The sequence below is a fragment of the Sesamum indicum genome, linkage group LG8 (assembly GCF_000512975.1).
Source record: "Sesamum indicum cultivar Zhongzhi No. 13 linkage group LG8, S_indicum_v1.0, whole genome shotgun sequence".
NCBI lineage: Eukaryota > Viridiplantae > Streptophyta > Magnoliopsida > Lamiales > Pedaliaceae > Sesamum > Sesamum indicum.
This window is the reverse complement of record NC_026152.1, coordinates 4,494,216-4,507,171: the sequence shown is the minus strand read 5'-3', so window position 1 is coordinate 4,507,171 and position 12,956 is coordinate 4,494,216. Positions and strand designations below refer to the sequence as shown.

The window sequence follows — 12,956 nt, the reverse complement described above, 5'->3', positions numbered from 1 at the left end:
AATATTTCTAGATTAGAAAATAGATCTCAGAATGATAATAAACTAAAAATAGATGAGCATAGTATTTTCTCTGAAAACTTTTTATCAACCATAGAAATGGTTATATCCCAAAAATGGTATATAAAAATATCTCTTTTGATTGATAATCATTATACAAAATCATTTACAGCTCTTGTTGATAGTGGTGCTGATTTGAATGTTATTCAGGAAGGATTAATACCAACTAGATATTTTCATAAAACTAGTCATACTTTATGGCATGCTGGAGGTGATAAACTCCAAATACAGTATAAAATTCCTAAAGCTTTTGTCTGCATTGATAATAAATGTATTTCTCAAAGTTTTATTCTTGCTAAGAATATAACTAACCAAGTAATACTTGGGACTCCATTCTTACATAACATTTATCCAATAAAAAAGATTGATAGTAAAGGAATTATAGGAACTTTCCAGAATGATGATATATTTCTTGAATTTATTGTTGAACCATTTAGTAAAATGTTGCATAATATTTATGATAATATTAAAGCAAAACAGAATCAAATTAATTTCTTAAAACAAGAAATAAACATTATAACAATCGAAGAGCAATTGAAGAATCCTAAATTACAGGATAAAATTAGTTTATTAAAAAATCAATTTTCTTTAGAAGTTTGTAATGATCATCCTAATGCTTTTTGGGATAGAAAGAAACATATAGTTTCTTTACCTTATGAAGATTCTTTTGATGAAAAGAATATACCTACTAAGGCGAGACCTTGTCAAATGAATTCTGAATACTTAGAATTATGCAAAAAAGAAATTGAATCCCTTTTACAAAAAGGATTAATAAGTCCTTCTCAATCTGCATGGTCATGTACTGCTTTTTATGTTAATAAACATTCTGAAATTGAAAGAGGTATTCCAAGATTAGTTATAAATTATAAACCACTTAATAAGGCATTAAAATGGATTAGGCATCCTATTCCTAATAAAAAAGATCTACTTGATAGACTTTATGATAGTTTAGTATTTTCTAAATTTGACTTAAAATCAGGATATTGGCAAATACAAATTAATAAATCTGATAGATATAAAACTGCATTTAATGTTCCTATTGGACATTATGAATGGAATGTTATGCCATTTGGTTTGAAAAATGCTCCTTCTGAATTCCAGAAGATTATGAATGATATTTTTACTCCTTATAGTACTTTTATAATAGTATATATTGATGATATATTAGTCTATTCAAAAACAATTGAAATGCATTTTAAACATTTAAATATATTTAAACGTCTAATTATACAAAATGGTTTAGTAATCTCTAAGTCAAAGATGGAATTATTCCAGACAAGAATAAGATTTCTAGGTCATATCATTGAAAAAGGAAGTACTATTCCTATTAATAGAAGTATTGACTTTGCAGATAAATTTCCAAATGAAATAACTGATAAAACTCAATTAGCCACATTTGATTTTGAAATATTCTATAAAAAGGGAGAAGATAATAGTCTTCCAGATTTCTTAACTCGGGAATATTTTAACAAATGACAGGCATGAACTCCCGAGGTCGGGGATCTTCCTCTTATAGAGGAAGAGGTGGTCGAGGCAAAATACCTGAGATTATATCTCAGAATGGAAAACAAAAGCTCATAGCTATGGATTTATCACAAGATCCTGAATACCAGGCATTCTTGGAATATAAGAAAGGTCAGCAATCTCAAACTGAAGGGAATGATAGTCCCTCGTATGCCAAAATAATTGGTGATGAAGAATCTGAATCCAATAATATTGAATTTTCAAAAACCCAATATAAAGAAATTATATTTCTTTTGGAAGAAAAAGATTTGAAATGGAAAAATGATCCATGGGTTTTAATGCAAAGGTATTTGGATAATTCATCCTTACCAGCAAGGACTTATAAGTCCAGATATTTTTATGAACAAATACTTGTTCAAAATGGCTCATGTGAAATATCACATTTTACGAGCACAAATAAAGAAATTTATAATTTCAGCAAAATGATTATCAAAAAGGTTATACCTTTGGAAGATTGGGGAATTTCTCCTATGAAAGATAAAGAAATTTTGATCAATAAATCAGCAGTAAAATATAATTACTGGGATTATTGTGATGCCTTTATGAAGGTATTAGATTATGAAAATGATAAGCACAAACATTCCTGGTTTATAAAAGTTTGTGCCAATGTTTATAACACTGATATCCCGCACTGGTTTATACACTGGTTCTACTATTTTGGTCCCACTCCAAATATTTTACCTGAGAAAATAAAATTCTTTTTTGATAAATGGGTGGATATTTCACCACAATTGATAAAGAAATGGTTCTACTTTTTGGTCCCACTCCAAATATTTTACCTGAGAAAATAAAATTCTTTTTTGATAAATGGGTGGATATTTCACCACAATTGATAAAGAAACAAGAAGCTAAACTGTTCATAGAGGGAATAGCCTCATGTTTCTTCTTCATTGAATTTTCAATTCCTTGGATCTGGAAATGGACGCCAGAAATTGGTCAAACAGAGGCTGGAATTCCTTGCTTATACAGAATATCCCATATTAAATTTTGGGATAAAATGATGAAAATCGATCCTAATACAAAGGAAATATTTGGAAAAGAGACAATGGATCTCCTCCAGATGAAAATTAGCGTTTATGAAAATCAAAAGGAAGATATTGCTACCCCATCTCCTTTCGATCATATCTCAAGGAAATTCAAAATGAAGTCAGAATTTCTGACTAAGGAGCATATGGTTGCTGCATATGTGGAAGAGATGAAAAAGGACCTTATGGCACATTTTGGGGAGGATAATAAATCCACCAAATCAGATTCAACCATGGCATCCGAATTCATGCAAGATGCTCAAGATCCAAATGATGTGGAATTTGAGGATATTTTTGAAGCTATCAAGGAAACCTTGGTAGAAAAAATTCATAAGAAGGATATGGAAGAATCTTCCTCAAACCAGGCAAGAACTGGGAGAAAATCTGATTAAAGAAGGTATCAATGCATGATTATCAGTGTCAAATGACGCATTAATAAGCAATTAATAAGATGACGTAATCAATGACGTCAAAACAGACAGAAGGCCGGGAATCTCGGCTTTTCTACTATTCATTTTTGACTTTTAGTTCAATTATTATTGTAACTGTAGCACTTTTTCCCGAAATATCGGTCTTATACTGTGTAATACATGGTTTCTACTGTAGTTTGTAGGGTTAGACCCCTGTAGAATAGGATCCCCTGTATCCTATAAATACAGGTGTTTAGAGTGTTAAGGGCAGAACCTTAGAAGAAACCTCTCTTTTGTTTTCTCTCTTTCTCTCTTGCTCATGTGTTGAGCAATCCCTTCTCATTGTAAATCTATATATTGAAATAAAAGAAGTTTGCTACATAAGGACTACTGTAAGTTTTACTCGCTTTATTTTAATTTCTGTATTTTATTTATTATCTTATTTTATTGTTCATGGATAGCCTTATAGGCTAACCAATTCATGTGTTGATTCCTAACTGTTAATTACACTAGCGTGAATTTGGCATCATGAATAATTAGGACTCATCAAATTTTGTAGGTTGGATAATAATAACTGGCCTTGACATAAAAATTATGTTTTAAATATATGGCTCTTGGTAAGACCCCGGTCATAGCCATGTTGAAGGCGTTTTTAGGGGCAGTTTGGAGTATTATATTTGGATATAAATTTTATGAAAGGTTGCCGGTTATTCATTGTCTTGTAAAATTATCCTATCCCTGCCTGATGATCCTGGTTGTAATGGTATCAGAGCCATGATAGTAGTAATTAATATGTTATGGATCAACACATGACTTTATTCATGCATCACATGAACATACTTAATAAGAATTCTAATATTAAAAATATTAAAAATGAGGAATATGATATACCTCAGAATTTGGATTTATTAAATAGATGACAATTCCAAAAGTTGAACCGAGATTAATATATCAATTAGGAACTTTTGAAAAATTAGGATTAAAACAGGTAGTAAAAACTACTGAAGAATCTATCTCATTAGATAATGATGAAATGATAATAAGATTATTATCTGAAAAGGACATTAGTCATTATAGACAAACACATAAATTTCTACATATAGGACTTGTACAAATTGCATTTAAACCTTTGACTTTAGAAGGATTACCGGAAAGCTTTATTGCAACTTTAAGAGATGGTAGAAATTTAAATTGGAAACAATCCCTTATGGGCATAATACAATCTAGTCTGGCACATGGACCAGTTTATTTTAATGTATATCCAAATTTACAATTATCTTTATCTGATATTAATATATTAGATGCCTTAACATTAAATGTTAAAAACTCATGGTTATGATTATATGCCTGGAACAGAAGTAATATGTATCTGTTATAGAATATATTATAAGCCTTTATTTACATTAAATCCACAATGTAAAAGGATTGATAAATCAAAAAATGAAACTATATTAATTGAGACTAATTTCAGTAATTCAAATATTACTACAAGAAGACCTATTAAATGGGAAGAAATAACTTTTCCAGAAAACTGGATAATTGAACAAGCTGTACCTAAAAGGCCACAAATACATGATCATAATAAAATTATAGATATTCTTCAAAATAACGAAGGAACTGTAAATATCAAATTATCCACCTAAAAGGCCACAAATACATGATCATAATAAAATTATAGATATTCTTCAAAATAACGAAGGAACTGTAAATATCAAATTATCCAGCTTGTTCAATTATCCAGTTTTCTGGAAAAGGATAATCAGGCAGGGATAGGATAATTTTACAAGACAATGAATAACCGGCAACCTTTCATAAAATTTTTATCCAAATATAATACTCCAAACTGCCCCTAAAAACGCCTTCAACATGGCTATGACCGGGGTCTTACCAGGAGCCATATATTTAAAACATAATTTTTATGTCAAGGCCAGTTATTATTATCCAACCTATAAATTTGATGAGTCCTAATTATTCATGATGCCAAATTCATGCTAGTGTAATTAACAGTTAGGAATCAACACATGAATTGGTTAGCCTATAAGGCTATCCATGAACAATAAAATAAGATAATAAATAAAATACAGAAATTAAAATAAAGCGAGTAAAACTTACAGTAGTCCTTATGTAGCAAACTTCTTTTATTTCAATATATAGATTTACAATGAGAAGGGATTGCTCAACACATGAGCAAGAGAGAAAGAGAGAAAACAAATATTCTGGCTAAATAATTTATTATTAAGATTATTTTAAATAATTATAATAATTAAATATTCTGGCTAATTAATAATAATTATAATAATAATTTTAAATATATATTTTAATTAATTAAAAATAATTTTAGATTTAATAATTAACAAATATAAAAATTATTTGAATTTAAATATCATTTAATTTAATATTAAATATTAAATAAATTAAATATAACTTAATATTTCAATTTAAATTCAATATGGCAAAACTTAATACTTATTTTTTAAGGTGAGAAATGGTAAAAGGAAGACATAAAACAAGCCAAAAAGCCCTTTGTATGTTATATAGATCCATAGAGGGGTATTTTAGTCCAAAGTATCATTAAATATAAACCTAAACCGCAGAAAATGACTACCAAATGCAGCAGACGCGCTTCTCCTCCTCTTCCCCTTGTTGCTAGCAGAATGGGGGGTTTTTTACTGACTAAAACAAAATAGGATGGGGTTTTTATCCTATTGTGAAAATAGAAAAGTGTTTTTTGCATACTTTCTAAAACACATGGGGGTTTTATGCATTTTGTCTTTTTTTTAATAAACCTATACTCGGATACCATTTTGGGTGAGCATGGTGCATCAAAATGTGAGAAGACTAGAACAGGACTAAACAGCTCAATTTAAAGTTGTACAAAGATTAAATTATCCATAATGTATTCAGATTTAGCTGGAGAGAATAAATTGCCAATTTTTTTAAAAGTTAGGTGGCACAAATTGCCAGGGTCAAAGTTAGAGAGCTTAAAATGCTAGCTTTTCTAAGTTATGGGCCTATTTTTGTAATTATCCCCTGCATTTTTCTCCATTAATCTCGTAGAATAGTAAAGAAGTAGAAAAGAGAAGTAGATATGGGAAGAACAAGGTGAGACCCTAGTGAACAGTTTTTGCAAATAGAAAATTAGGCAGTAATTCCCCAGTCTCCACGTAAAAAATAATCCAGAACTCCATTTACAAAAACTTCAAAAATTCATTGTTATATAAGACACGTAGGGCTTAAATAAGCAATTTATCTCTTTATGATAAAAAAAAATAACAAATTATCACCGTGTGCTTTTTAAAATGAAATAATTTACCTCTCCAAATAGGGAGGTAAATTGATTCATTTTACAAAACACAGAGGGTAAATTGCTTTATTTTATAAAATACAATGCTAAATTAATATTTTATTTTTTATAGAGAATAATTTGCTCATTTGCAATATGATAAGGGATTGTTGTCATTTTTTCCTAAACAACACCCTTTAGCATAAACTTTGAGAAATCATTTACAAAAACCAAGTTAATCCAAACAATGCATAAATACACACACACACTTATTTCTTTCTTGTAGCGGCGGAGGAGTGAGACTAACAAGAGTTAAAAATTGTGAGAGAAAGTTGAGTAGGTAAGATCTATTTATACGTGAAGACATTGAAGAAATGGGAATGATTTGGGGATTGGGTCTTAACGGCTAAGAATGGGTTTTTCACTTGACCTAGACATAATTAATCTAATTTAATAGATTTGAGTCTGGATCTAGACCCGATTCAAATTACGAGTCTGGGCTAGGCGAGCACTTGGGTTGGGCTATTTACTTCATGGTCCACACTAGGTTCCCGGTCAAAATCACGGGAATGACAGTGCTTCAAGCCTGTGAGAATGCGGGTGTTGATATCCTAAGGTTTTGCTATCACAGCCGCCTCTCTGTCACCAAAAACTATTGCATGTGCATTGTTGTGTTCGAAAAATCGCCCAAGCCGGTCTCCGCTTCAACCATGTCTGCACCCAGGTATGCTGCTAATTTTTTGTGTTTTTGAGTGTTAACCATCCAGTGCAATGCTTAATTTGACTTTGTTGATGATGATGGTTGTCTAAACTTGATTAGGACTGGATGCTATCAACACTATCAAGTTTAATGCTTTATAATGTGGATATGAAGAATAACCTTGAATTTTTTTAAATTAGTAATATTGTTCGTTGCATTGCTTTTCTAATAATAAGGATATTGTATTTGCTTGATTTTTTGCTTTTGTTCTTGTTTAAAGGGAAATTCGCCGTCTTTTATGGAGTAATTGGTCTGGTATATGCACTGTTAATATGAGCTTTATATGGTACTAAAAAGAGTAGAGGTTGGTAGATTTACTTCTTTCACCAGTTTTCGTCAAATGTTATATGTATGAGTAAGGAGAAATTATAGTTTGATGATAAATGGGCAAAACTCATTGTTGTGGAAAAGTTACATTATTGAACTCCTACCATAACAATCTGTTATCCGTTCAGTTCATCACGAGAAAGGGAAAGACAACAAACTATTTACGTTGTATATACTTTCTTAGCTTTTGTCTTTCTGCTTTCCATTTTCTCTTCTAATAGCAAGAATAACTGTTATATTTTCAGGAGATACAAATATAAAAAGCAAACAAGAGTACAAAATGGTCATGGTTGTGCGTCGTAGAAGCCTGATACCTTGTAGTTTTTACATGTATGTATTATCTTGTAATCAACATTTTCAAAGAAGATTTTCTTTATGGTCAATGAGGAACCAAATCTTGAATCAGTTGTCCTAAAACTGTGGGTGGATGGTGAATAATTGAATCAAGAACATAATTCTCATATGCAACAATCAAGTTGCGTCTATAGATTTTATTCAGAAGAAATTCAAGAACCTTGATCTTCAAGGCAAGGCGCTTAATTGGCTTAAGAAGTACCTGTGTTGCTTTGAAGTGTATTGCCATAACGATGACTACCGCTATCGATTAACAAATTAGATGAAGTTTCAGGGGGAATAGGTGACCAGAAAGTTAATTGGATTAGCGATTTTGAGAACTCTTCAACAATCTTTGGTAAAGTAATATTATTATGTAGAATAGAGTAAGTATTCATCTTTGGCATGTGTTTTGTTGTGCTTATCGTTCAGGTTAAACAACGTTATTACGTCACAGCAAACGTCTACAGACCAATTGCAAATCCCATGTAGTTAGGCTGTGCAGGTTGGCAACTATTGGACCAACTTTTTTGAGGGTTAGTCTTAAATCTTCCAAATCGAGGACCACAAGACTGGACATTAAGAGTCCTATAGAGACTTATGCATTCATTGGATGAGTGTCGTATTTCATCGGTAGATATAATGTTAGAATAGGTTACCAGAAATTCAATTGAATTGGTCTTTATGTAATCTGTTTTGATCATTTCAATGTGATTGTAATATTGGTTATGAATAAAGTAAGTATTCATTATTTGGATATTTATTGTGCCTATTAATATGTTTATATGTTCAACACTACAACAAAGCCCATAGACCAATTGAATAACCCATATAGTTGGACTGCGTATTGGATGGTAGCTATGAAACCAATATCTGAGGGTTGGTTTGAAATGTTTCAAGTCGAGGACACTGGGCATCGAGAGTCATATAGAGACTGTATTCATGAGCTGAAAAGATAGCTCGATATGAGAAACTCATTAATTGGATTTTCTAATAAAAAAAAGATCAAAATATAACCTGGAAAAGATTTTTGTTTCCTGAAAGATCACAAAGTTATCTGAAAAAGCTAGTTTGATCTGAGAAAGATCGATAATTGGACCTTTTTTTATTCAAAAAATCATAGTTCGATCTAAGAGAGTTCGGCAATCGGATTTTCTGATTTGAAAGATCATAAATCTTGAAAGATTCCTTCGATCTATGAAAGATCATAAGTTATCTGAAAAAGATTCTTCGATCTGAGAAAGATTGTTAATTGGATTTGTCGATCTAAAAAAAATCAAAGGTTCTCGATTTATGAAAGAGCATTAAGTACTTATGGCTTTCGATTAGCAAAAGATAATTTCATGATTTCGTACATCAATTACATAAGATCGGAAGGCCATCCAGTCGACAAAAGGGAAACACAAAAGAGAAAGGATGGCTATGCTATTGAAAGTAGAATTCAAAATCCTACCGATTCCTAACCCATACGCTTAACCTCATCGATCAAACAAGCAAATTCATCTTTAGCAAGAAGGGGAGCATCTTCTTTAGGTTAGGGTTCAAGGTTTCCATAAAAGGAGGGGTCAAGGTGCTCTTGGTGAAACCCTTCAACGAAGTCGTTGAGCTTCACCACTTGCAACCTATATTTCTCAAAACTATCGTTGAGAAAATCAGCAGCCTTGGTCTCTATTGTAACTTGGACAGTTGGGGCTTTTAGACAGTCGCGGGTTCCCTGCAAACGGGCTTCAGAGATGGTCTTTCGATACTCCATCGACTGAAGATACGCCTCGCTACAAGCAATAATACCCTCAGCTTTACCTACAGAGAAGCCTTCATCCTAAGGCAATCACACTAGTTTTTTCCACTTCAGCAGTACTCTGCTGGAGCCAAAGTTCGAGGTTAGCCATATCCTTCAGAATCTGTTGAAGTTCGCGAACCTTGGCATCTGCCATTAGTTTTTCATAACACCACACCGAACACTTCAGGGAAAAATTGTCCCCAAAAGCAGCAGCTGGAAAAATAAAGGATTAGCAAGACTTAATGTTACAACCAGAAATCATAGTATGTACGCATAAGAGCAAAGGCACACCTACATAAGACCATGGGCATGATGCTCCTCGACTGTCTTGTGAGCAGCTTGGGTTAATGAGACTTGATTGCAATCTAAACAACAAGCCTAGTACATCTCCTAGGAATCTTAGCCTACATGTGACTGAAGACCGAGATAGAAGAACAAATGGCCTGATTGGGAACCAAGTTTTCTCCCACCATTTCAGCAGCCCTACAACTAGGCGACTTCAATGCCATGTGAGCCTCCTTCCAACATCCCACATACTCCTTCAATGCACCCCCATTCTCTTCCTCTTCGGCACGACTTGCCGCCTCTCTAGCCAATCTGCTTTCCGAACGCGATTTACTTCGTGTGTTGGACTTGCTAGAACCCAAGCTTTTACTGCATTGTTTATGCTTTCTCTTGCGTTTTCTAGGCTTGCTCGGTTCCCCAGCGACAGCAACAGCATCTATCCTTCGACCTCTCGCGAATTCCTGGTGAACCAGACTTAGCGATGTATTCCTTAGTTCGAGCTGCGGTATGGGTAACTGTTGCTAGCAGTCTCGGCTTCACAAAGAGGTTTGGACTTAACAAGATCTGTAGGTTCTATAGAGGCCGTGCTTTCTTTGGGAGTAGAAGAATCTTCAACCTCAACTTGTGCCATAACAACATCGGCAGGAAGTATCCCTCTTTTAGCCTGAAATTGATTAGCAATTCCAGCCTGCATCAATATACTTCCTGAAGAAAAATGTTAATATTAGAACTCATGAAAATAGAGGAAAAAGGAACCAAATATATTATGTTGATGATGAAAAGCGAATCACCTAATGGATCGCTAACTGGGAGGGATCTTGGAGAGAGTCGGACAAACTTGAAGACATTCTCTACGAGAAACTGCACAGCTAACAGTAAAAGCACAAATAGCTTGTCAAGTCCAACAAGAAGATCTTGACACGGTTCGGGCCGCAATCAGGAGTACCATGCTAACTTCTAGCTCGTTATGGCATAGCCTTATGGAACCAATTCGAAAGGCATTGCCATTAGTGATGACTCGCGAGTTTAGAGAGTAGGATTCTACACCTGTGCTCAGAGTATAGGCTCTACACCTGTAGCGGCAGATTCAAGTACAACTTGAACGAGATCATCGTCAAACTCTACTGAAAAGGCAACAATTGAGTCACAAGAAGTGTAAGCTCCTGATGTTTCAAGTTAACCCCTGCTCCTCTGGGGTTAAAAAATGAGAGGTTAGCCTTAGGACAATGACCAACACTTCTAAGGTTAATACTAACGATTTGATATTTTCATCTTCTACTTGGCAGGTCTATCAGCAGATGTGGGAAAAATTAGTTTCCCACAAAGGAGTAAATCTAGGCAAGACTATAATCGAATCATCCAAAAAATATAACCAAGCCTGGATGCTTGAGGGATATAAACTCAAAGATGTCAAAAAATGGTATGATTTAAGAGCCCTGGCTTCGGTTCATACTGTGTCATTGAGTTTTTCAGAAATCTAAAAGCTTTTGTAATGGATTAGTGGGCTAGTATACAACACATGACAAAACAAACCCCACATAAAACAAGGAGATATCCTAGAGCTAAAATTCATCTCAACTGCTCCAGAAATCTCAGGAAAAGGGTCTCACCCAATTTTACTTTATGGAGCTGCAAAGATTAGACATGGTAGCTTTCAACAAAATCAAAGCTGTCACAAGAGAAGCTCCCCTGGTATCATCTATTAGCAAGGATGACATCTCTACTAGAAGGGCTTAAGCATTATGGATCTTTCTCACGGAGATGGACAAAGGTACTTCCATTTAAAATATTTTCAAACAAATCAAATGGATCGTTCATGTTAAACTCCATGACAGGAAAGAGTACTGAGTTTCCAGAAAGCTTGTTCGAGAAGAAAAGAATGCTTATATTGGAGAATAAGCTACCTGCAACGGAGACTAAGAGGATGAAGACATGCAATATTTTGCATGTGGGGCAATGGCATAACCATGTATGCCCTTGCGCGAAAACAATAAAAGTCCTTGTTTGAAACCAAGATTCGGGTAACCCAAAAGACATCCTAACCAAAACCCGACAAGTGTAAAAAGTAGGATTTTTTACAAGAAGAGGTAAAATCCTCAAAATGTAAAAAATCAAAAGTTGAACTGTCGACAAAAAAAAAAAATAAGCCAATAGTCAGGAAGAAGTGATAACCAACTAGCAAGCACATGGTTGACAAGTTATCATGACCAACATCATCCGAAACAAGTTTGAAGTCTGGGATTGAAGTCCGTCGCTATTATACATAAGAAGGATAGGAATCAGATGGGGGACATCATAAAACTTCTCCAACTCTTCATTTCAATGATATTTTGAGTCTTCTCAGAGTTTTGTGTTTTAAATTTTCTAGCGTATGGGGATTTCCCCATAGAGTCAAGTCCTCTTTTTCATGAAGGGCTAAATAGTTGTCTCCACATATAGAGGAACAAATATCTATGTAATATTTTACATATTTCTTCAATAAAGTAAATGCTTCTGTTCAACTTGTCCACCCAAAATTTTATTAAGTCTATGTTCTGGAGTTTTTCTATGCTTTAAGGTAGGAAACAAAATAGGGTTATGGTAATTGTTGTTGAATGAGCCAAGTGCCTATGAATCATCTACTGTGATAGTGTAGTTGGTGGAAATCCGTAAAGCAGAGGATTTGAATACCTGGGAGCAATACAGTCAAATAAAAGATGAATTTATGGTGGTTTAATTTAATTTCGAAAGTATGTTAGACCTAATTTTGAGCATATGAGATTGTTTATCAAGAAAAGCAAAATAATCTGATTACAAGACTAATAGTGTTAAAATTCTGGAAACTTTAGGACTATAAATGTCAACCAAGTAAAGTAGGGGACTAATAATGAGAATGGTCTTATCTAATAGGATAAAAGAAGCAATTAAACCTTTAAATTATTTTAAATTATCTTTGAAATAAATTCAATGCATGTTTTATTTCCACAACATATTTTATTTATCTTTATTTTTCTCTATCTATCCGCACAAAAATATAACAAAACACACAAAAAGCAAAAAAAAAAAAAAAATGAATCCACCCACGATGATGCAATTTTGCCGCTCAAGAATTAGCAAAATGCATATGGACCTTAAAACAAAATTCTTGTGATCTTGTCCCTCGAACCCATTTCAGTTTTATGGTTTTAACTTA

The 12,956-nt window shown here is 33.3% G+C and overlaps 1 long non-coding RNA gene across 1 annotated transcript; it reads left to right on the top strand.

Annotated features, from left to right (window-relative positions):
- Positions 6,604-12,930, top strand: LOC105167758. The gene is made up of 3 exons (XR_002287687.1): positions 6,604-7,023; positions 7,632-7,716; positions 8,152-12,930. It is a non-coding gene; the product is annotated as an uncharacterized LOC105167758 (long non-coding RNA).